Here is an 8962-nt window from a genome sequence, read left to right as displayed (position 1 = left end):
CAGGCCATGCCCAACTCCCCCAGGAGGGTAATGCTTGCCGTGTTACTCTCCATCTGGGAAGGAGAGGGTGCACTCAGCGGGCAGCCAGGCGTCATCACATCTAGGCATGGCACATGCCGCACCTGACACACAGCCTCTTTCCAGCCAAGAAGATGGCCACCCAAGAGGAAACTGTCAAGTGTGTGACAGACGGTATCGTCTCAATTCAAATGGAACTGTCCGCTATCATTCTCTCAATTCAGGTGGTTGTCTAGGGTCTAGGCGCCTGCCCCGGGGCAGTGACGATGGACAACCTGCTGCAGGAGCGAGGAACAATACCTCCCTCAACTTCATTTCAGCAGATAATCTGCTTGAAGCAATCAAAGCGACGTCCACCAGGACCTTGCCCCACATCCCCAAGGCTGCCCGTCATCAAGCAGCAGCCAAACTCACCAGTCTGCTGACAAAGGTCAACAATGCTCCTAGAACCATTGGAGCATGGCACAATCTCCTTCTATTTGGGAATGCATGCCTAGCATTACCGCCCAGGAGAGACAAGTCATTAGCAACCTCTGTAATCAGAGCTCTTAATGAATTCCCCAGAGCAGACAACCTGGTCCGCCTCCCCCCTCGTGCCAAGAACACCAGCCGCAGGACGACCAACAATAACTCATCTGAGAACCACAAAATGAGAGCACAGATCACCAGGAAAATAGAAGAGGGCAATACCACAGGTGCCATCAGAATCATGACCAGCGATGACACTATTGCCCCCAGGAATGCCACGACAGCAGAGGCTCTTTAAGACAAACACCCACCCAGAGCCCCCGACAGCAGCAGGGATCCCCAGGAAAACAATGCTGGCATAGAACCCTTGGCTGTTCGAGAATCTGAGGTGTACAAAGCAGCCATGTCTTTCCCATCAGGTTCAGCAGGGGGCTTTACAGGCCTAAGACCCCAGCACATCAAACAAATGCTGAACCTGGTGCTTGGAGATGCTGCAAAGGTCCTTCTAGTGGAACTTACCAGATTCTCCAACATGTGTTTGGCTGGCGGCATCCCTGAGGCCATCAGGCCTGTCTTTTATGGAGCAGCACTCTGTGCTCTAAAGAAGAAGGATAGGGGTATCAGGCCCATTGCCGTTGGCAACACCCTCCGACGCCTTGTAGCTAAGGCTGCAGTGTGATCTATCAGCCAGGAAGCAGCCACCTTGCTGAAACCTCATCAGCTCGGGTTTGGGATTCCCCTAGGTTGTGAAGCTGCAGCACATGCAGCGCGGGCTTACATTGTTGATCTCCTGGACCAGAAGGCACTAGTAAAGCTTGACTTCAAAAATGCCTTCAATCAAGTCAGACGAGACGATGTCCTCAGGGCTGTACACAACCATTTCCGTCCCCTTTACCCATTCATCCGATCGTGCTACAGTGGGGACTCTAAGCTTCTTTTTGGGGAGCATGAAATAAACTCCTGTGAAGGTGTCCAACAAGGTGACCCCTTAGCCCCCCTCCTTTTCTGCCTAGCTATCAAAGAGGTCACTGATAGTCTGACAAGCGAGCTAAACATCTGGTACCTGGATGATGGCACTCTAGCTGGAACTCCGGAAACCATTTTGGGGGATATAAGGAAAATCCAGGAGCAGGGAGCAGCCTTAGGCCTCATTCTCAATGCATCCAAATGTGAAATTATCTCCCGCAACCCAGACATCACTGGGCAAATACAAAATGCTCTTCCAGACATTCTCGTTGTCGAGCCACCGGACTGCACTCTCCTGGGTACCCCCATTGGCCCACGAGCAATCCAGGAGGTCCTGGCTGCAAAAATCACTGACCTAAAGAGAATGCAGGACAGGATTGACAAGATTGATGCCCATGATGCTCTCTTTCTCCTTACAAGATGCCTGTCTCTCCCTAAGTTGACCTACTTTCTGAGATGTTCTCCATCCTACAGCAGCCCTAAGTTAAATGTGTATGACACCCTTCTGAGGTCCATGCTGGTGAAAGTCCTGAACCTGCCATTGGACGACTCTCAGTGGGAGCAAGCAACCCTTCCTGTAAGACTCGGCGGCCTTGGTGTCCGCACAGCCTCCCAAATTGCTCTACCAGCCTTCCTCTCCTCCTCTCATGCATCGCACGACCTCGTCAGAGATATTTTACCTGCAACCCTGAGAGATTCAGCAGGAATACACGATCCTGCTTTCACTGAATGTTCAAATCAGTGGAATGTTCTTGCAGCCCCAGCAACCATTATAGAGCCAACAAAACAACACAAACAGTCCGGCTGGGACCACCCTCTAGTGGAAAAAGTAGCTGATGCCATGCTAAGCGTCGCAACATCAGACAAGGAGAAAGCCCGCCTCAGAGCAGTGCGTGCCCCCCATGCAGGAGACTTCCTCCTGGCAGTACCCATGTCTGCAATGGGCACGCGCCTAGATCCAGAATCCCTTCGTGTAGCAGTGGCCCTCCGCCTTGGTGCCCCAATTCACACTGAATACAAGTGTATTTGCAACAGGGTGGAAGCAGACCAATACGGACTGCATGGGTTGCATTGCGGAAGCACAAAGGGCTGGCATGCAAGACACACCGAGGTCAATGACATCATCAAGAGAAGCCTCGTCTCAGCTGGGTGCCCAGCGGAGAGAGAACCTCGCATCCTAGGGGTCCAAAACCCGGATTTCCCAGCACTTCGCCCTGATGGCATCACCATATACTCATGGAAGGAGGGTAGAGAGTTGGTGTGGACTACACATGTGTATCCACCCTGGCTGACACCTATGTACACTTGGGAGCTGATCAAGCAGGTGGGGCGGCCAACCACAGGGAAACAGCAAAATCACTCAAGTACAGGCGACTGGAAGGTCAATACCTCTTTGTTCCCATAGCGTCTGAGACGCATGGCCCCTGGGGCAAGAGTGCCTTGGGATTTCTCAAGGAATTGGGGTCCAAGCTCATTGACGTCACCAGAGACCCAAGGGCTTCCAGTTTTTTATTTCAGCGTCTCAGTGTGGCGATCCAGAGGGGAAATGCTTGCTGCGTCCTCGGTTCCTGTCCAGAAGCGGAGGAGCTTCAAGAGATCCATAACCTTTAGGCATTTGTCTTGTATGTTTTGTAACCTTTAAATACACAATAAAGGAAAAAAAAATGGAAGGAGGTGGTAGGAGAAAAGCACACAGAAACTGTATTGGAGGGGACCCACATTCCCTCCAATGCGTTATGTGTGGTTTCCTCCGAGGCTATGGGTCCCCCTTCTTCCAGCCAGAGGTGGTACTCCCTTCCCTATTTTATCTTCTAAAATATATATATATATATATATATATATATATATATATATATATATATATATATATATATATATATATATATGTCGTACCTAGTAGCCAGAACTCACTTCTCAGCCTATTATGCAAGGCCCGATTTGCCTAATAAGCCAAGTTTTCATGAATTAATTGTTTTTCGACTACCTAACCTACCTAACCTAACCTAACCTACCTTTTTGGGCTACCTAACCAAACCTAACCTATAAAGATAGGTTAGGTTAGGTTAGGTAGGGTTGGTTAGGTTCGGTCATATATCTACGTTAATTTTAACTCCAATAAAAAAAAATTGACCTCATACATAATGAAATGGGTAGCTTTATCATTTCATAAGAAAAAAATTAGAAAAAATATATTAATTCAGGAAAACTTGGCTTATTAGGCAAATCGGGCCTTGCATAGTAGGCTGAGAAGTGCGTTCTGGCTACTAGGTACGACATATATATATATATATATATATATATATATATATATATATATATATATATATATATATATATATATATATATATTGTGATGATAATCTCTTTCAAGAGAGATTGAGCCTGCTCTTCCCTATATCATTCACGTCATTTTACAAGTACAAGATACTATATTGAAGATATAGTATCGCCAAACGTTTTGCCCAGGAAGCAAAGCGTACCTTGCACCACCCGACACGCCGGCTCCGCCCGTCGTCAACTACCTATTCTCCGCCTGCCTGCTCCTGATTGGCTGGTGTATCGCCGACAACACCTGCACCTGCACTCACGCCCTCTACCTGAGTCGACGTCTGGGCCAGCTCATGCCGTACTCCTCAGAATATCTCTGTGCTCTTAGAAGTTGACATCTCTCTGGTAGACTAAGCCCTGGCTGTTGTGTACTAAGGGAGGTGGCAGCTCAAGCCAGTATTCTCAGCACCTGATTATCATTACTATTGTCTTGCACTTCATTTTGTTTTAGAGTAAATTTCACACCTATTAATTATTCATGTTGTTTTGTTTGTTGACTTGTTTTTAATTTTACGTAAGCCAAGGGATTGTCTTTGTTCATATCTTGTTTTCTAAAGTAATTAAAATTTCATTGTTTATATTTTGTGTTTTGTGTGTCTTCCCATTACCTTACCACAGACAAACAGGCAAGCAGTCTCTTTTTTTTCTGTAAATGTGACAAGGCATTGCCACCTGCCATTGGAGGACTGCCGAACATCACACTCCAACACTTTACCGTCACATTTCATGGGGGCCTGTCCAAGGAGCTTCACTCAGGTACTAGTACCAGATCGTAAATTTGTGGTAAGCGTACTTGGCTTTGGTACAGTAGCTTTTCACTATTTTCAATATTCAATTTTATTTTCATATGGTGCTGTGTGTATTGTGCATTCCGAGAGTAGCATATGGTGAGTGTGAGACAACTTTGGATTACGTGGTGACTGTCGGCCGCAGTCATTCTCTTAATTGGTCATCTCTCCCTCCGTGTTATTACTCGTGTTTACCATCTTTTGTCCCTAGGATATTTCTAATATTTTTGGCAGATCATCATATTGGTACCCTGGTACTGTGGTCTGTCCCCGGGTCAAGAGCACCTAATCATCTGCAATCCTACGGTAGGAGGATAAAGAGGGCCATAGTTCCTCTATCACGAACTTTAGTTGCTGAATTGGGACCTCAGCAACAGTTCTCGTCATCAGTTGACACCTCGCACCCCTACACGTCGGTCAGAGATGATGATATTTACCTAGGTAGGGAATTAGCTTTCTTTTTTCAGAGCACAAAAGTTCGCTAATTCTGTAAGTATCATATTTCATTTGAGTGGGAAAAACTTGCTTATGTCCTATAGAGACTCGGTAAGGTATGCCTACATTCTTGGACTACCTAATTCACTTTTGAGGCAATTAAATGTTTCATTTGTTTTAGAAACTCAGTTTCGTTTACTTAGTAGAATTTTCTTGCCCTTATCCTCTTACATTGAGTACCGGGTACAAGATTTCCTGCGATCTTGATTTATTAATCATTTACAATCTTGAAATTAACATTAATTGTTAACGATTCCACAGGATAGGTACCAGTTGCCACGTTGTCCTGTTTCTGACATTCACCATATCACAACAGTATATTCGTTGTACATATATTTGCTAATTTCACCATGTTTCTGTCTCCAAGCTTTCCGTGCAGATCCAGCAGGTGAAATAGGGAACTTAAGTCGTGCCAAGAGGACTGAATTACAAGCTCCTGCACATGAGTATCAAATAGATGTTCCCCATGGAGCCAACAAAAATGAACTGCATAACCTGTTACTGGATCATCTCTTAGAGGAAGGTAAGATAGACTCTGAAACTCACGAAACTTACTCTATTGCAGATAAACCTGATTTGGCAACTCTGAAACTCAAACTAGAACTTGCCAAGATCGAGAGAGAACAACAAAAAGAAGCCCTACAAATAAAAGAACGAGAAGCTGCCTTGAGGAAAGAAGAACAAGAACGTGAGATTGCAATACTCCGTGAGCGTGAACGAGTATAGCTTGAAGCAAAACAACGCCACCTGGAGATGCAACGCGAGCATGACAAACAACAAGCAGCTCTGGCTATGAAATGTTGTCAACAAGAATTCGCGTTGGAAACTACACACCTCACTCAACGCCAGCAAGCTACCGCCAGTCTTCCTGTAAGTTTCAATATCTCCCATGCAAGTAAGTTAATGCCACCATTCGTTGAGACAGAAGTCGACGTATTTTTTTCCTCCTTTGAGACCCTTGCTAATCAACTTAGCTGGCCTGCCAACCAATGGGCTACCCTTCTCAGAGTACATCTCACAGGTAGAGCTGCAGTTACACTCAGTACTTTGGCGTCTGAGAATGACTACCAGACTCTGTAACAAGCTGTGTTGGACGCCTACCTTCTCTCCACCGAAAGCTACCGAAGAAAATTCCGTGACCACCTAAAGGCAAGTACCACTACCTTTCTAGAATTTGCTAATACCAAAAGGAGATATTTTATGAAATGGCTGGAAGCAGCACATGTCTCTACCTTTGCAGAACTCGTCAACCTCATGCTAGTTGAAGAATTCTTGAGGCGTGTGCCTCCTCCTGTCCGTTTATATTTAGCAGATAAAGAAGAGACCGACTACCTAAAATGTGCTAAGTCGGCGGACACTTACAGCCTCATCCACCGGTTGACACCAGAACCACCTTCCAGTAAGAAGTCTTGGTACAGTTACGAGAAAGTGAGTACCGATCAAGCTGGCTCGCCATTGTACTGTAAGTATTGTAGACTCTATGGACATACCATAGATAAATGTGGTAAGTCTCAATACAAAGGTAATACTGAATCCACTAAACCCAAACAGACTCCTCCTAAGTCCGGTAAGCCTGTGATGAATGTTGGTGTTCATGTTAATGATCTTTCTCTCTTCAGTAAACACCTGTATCCTGGAACTGTCTCTACCAACGGTTCAGATCCGGAGAGACGTTTCAAACTTAAGATCTTGAGGGACACAGCGGCTCTTCAATCAATCCTTTTGAAATCAGCTGTGCCCAATATCGCCTACACCGGGGAAACCGTCTTCATCACTGACCTCACTGCTACCACTCCTTATCCACTCGCCAGAGTCCACCTGGATTGTCCCTTCGTGACCGGTGAAGTCCAAGTCGCCATCAGGGAAAAGCCTTTTCCCATGCCTGGAGTGCAACTTCTCCTGGGCAACGACTTGGCAGAAGACCTGCAACCGACCAACCTGATCGTCATGGAAAACCCCAGGTGTGTACCTCTGTAATGGATAATCCCATCTTTGAGTATGTTCCAGCAAAGGTTCAAGAGAGTGATGAAGTTTCTCCTCCGGTTTTGGTGACCACCCGTGCACAAGCTGCACGACCACAGCCAGCTGACTCTACTGCTATCGCTGTCCCTCAAGACCCTCTGAAACTACCCCCGAATCTGACCACGTTGGAGTTCCGTAAGTTACAGAGGGAAGATCTTACATTAACACCATTATTCTTCCAGGCTGAGACTCAACCTGACAGTATTCCTGGGTTCTTTCTAGAGAACGAGTTGCTCTACCGCGGATACAGACCCAGTAAACTGAAGGAGGAGGACGATTGGGCCAACGTCGAACAACTAGTGATTCCTGCCAGCCTGCGGCCCACTATTCTACACCTGGCCCACGGAGCACTCTCGCACTTCGGATTTAACAAGACCTACCACGGAATCCGTCAAGACTACTACTGGCCAGGTATGGTAAATAGCGTCAAACAGTACGTCAAACAGTGTCATACATGTCAGATGGCAGGTAAACCGAACATCTCTGTCTCAGAGCACCACTGACACCCATCCAGGTGCCTGCGGAACCTTTCCACAGACATATTATAGACTGTGTTGGTCCTTTACCTCGGACCAGTTCTGGTAACGCCTATATATTAACCATCCTGTGTCCTACCACCAGATTCCCCATAGCAGTTCCAGTAAAGAACATTACGGCTGCTACGGTGGTGAAACACTTATTGAAGATCTTCACCCAGTATGGATTTCCAAGGGAGGTTCAGAGCGACTGTGGCACCAACTTCACCAGTGATCTCTTCAATAGGACACTGGAAGAGTTCAACATCACACAGGTATTGTCTATCATCCTGCTTCACAGGGTTCTCTTGAGCGTAGTCATCAGACTATTAAAGCACTCCTGAAGAAGTTTTGCAATGAAACCTCTAAGGATTGGGATAAGCAAATAGATTTAATCATGTGTATATTTAGAAGTCTTCCCAATGAGTCTCTAGGAGTATCTCCTTATGAGATGCTCTACGGACGTAAGTGCCGTACTCCTCTCAAAGCTTTTAAAGACTCTCTACGTGATGCCACCTTCAGTGAGCATCAGAATGTGCCCCAGTTTCTTCAAAACCTACAACACATTCTAGAGAGGGTGCATAAACTTGCTAAGGATAATCTATTGAAAGCACAGGAGAGGATGAAGACTCATTACGACCAGAACAGCAAAGTAAGGAAATTTATACCGGGAGACTTCGTGCTGGCCTATTTCCCTATCCCAGGTTCTCCTTTGCAAAACAGGTTTTCAGGACCCTACCGCATCAAGGAGTGCAGAAACACCCACAACTACGTTCTAGAGACTCCAGATAGGCGGCGGAAGACCCAGTTGTGCCACGTCAACCTCCTGAAGGGGGTATCTGACCGGAACTATGAGAGTTGTTGTAGGGTATTCATAATTTATTATCCTGATACATGTGAAAGGTGCTGCAACTAGGCCAAGTTTCAGCATCTCAACCTAAATAGAGAAGGAGAAAAAAAAAATTATAAAATTTTTCAACAATGTTCAATTGCTTTCACAGCCCACAATTGTGAACCAAAATCATTTCTACGACACTCAGCTATGACCTTACTACATAATAAAGATTTGCATGCAGGATTTTTATCCCAGATGTATTTAGTGCAATAATACAGATTTTTAAAAGTTTCCCAAAAAAGTATGCAATAAAATGAAGTGTATCATTATTTATAAAATCAATAAATCTACGTAGATAAGGAAAAGCTACATGTGTTTTTAGAGGCGTAAACTCTACATATAATGTGCAAGTTTCATGTAAATTGAATAATAAATAAAGGCTGTGAAGGCAGATCTAGTTGTAAAAGTTGGAGTGGCATAGCGCGCCGCGACAAGTTACTCATACTCGCGGTCACGATCTTCACTCG

The sequence above is a fragment of the Procambarus clarkii genome, chromosome 31, assembly GCF_040958095.1.
Source record: "Procambarus clarkii isolate CNS0578487 chromosome 31, FALCON_Pclarkii_2.0, whole genome shotgun sequence".
Taxonomy (NCBI): domain Eukaryota; kingdom Metazoa; phylum Arthropoda; class Malacostraca; order Decapoda; family Cambaridae; genus Procambarus; species Procambarus clarkii.
This window is presented reverse-complemented; position numbering follows the sequence as displayed.